Raw genomic sequence first — 527 nt, 5'->3', positions numbered from 1 at the left:
ACCCTGTCTCCTGGAAATTATGTTTTACTTCTACTTAGTAAACATTTTAATACAAGAGCATCTTACATTACTGCAACTTTTATTCAAGTAGATATTAGTATTTTAGTATTTATGCCCCAATCTTAAAACACCTTTACTAAAAAAGTGTTGGCAGTGAGCTCTAAGCTCTAAAATGTTTGTAAAAGTAGTGTTCAATTTAAAGTTGTGTAATAATGTTGGTCTAATACAAGACAGTGGTAGAAAGTTACATTTACTCAAGTTGTGCTGTACATTGACTTTACTTGAGTACTTAAATCTTCTACTACATTTCACAGGAAAATATTGAACTTTGTACCTTAATGTACTTTTTTTATTACTTTTACAAACAAAATACAACAGTCTATAAGAAGTGATGCATTGTAATGGATTAAACAACCCAACAGTGTATGAAGCAGATGAAATTAGCTCAACTTTGACCAACTACAATATTAAAGTAATGCTTACACGCTAATGCATCAATAAAATGATCCAACAATATAACACTGACA

At 30.0% G+C, this 527-nt stretch overlaps 1 protein-coding gene across 1 annotated transcript in view; it reads left to right on the top strand.

Moving 5' to 3' along the window:
• hhatlb (hedgehog acyltransferase like, b) overlaps window positions 1–527 on the top strand; it is an 8,029-nt gene that overhangs the window by 933 nt on the left and 6,569 nt on the right. The gene's annotated exons all lie outside the window — the stretch shown is intronic.

The sequence above is a fragment of the Morone saxatilis genome, unplaced genomic scaffold, assembly GCF_004916995.1.
Source record: "Morone saxatilis isolate NCDOM2014 unplaced genomic scaffold, NCSU_SB_2.0 Contig0, whole genome shotgun sequence".
NCBI classification, from domain to species: domain Eukaryota; kingdom Metazoa; phylum Chordata; class Actinopteri; family Moronidae; genus Morone; species Morone saxatilis.
This window is presented reverse-complemented; position numbering and strand designations above follow the sequence as displayed.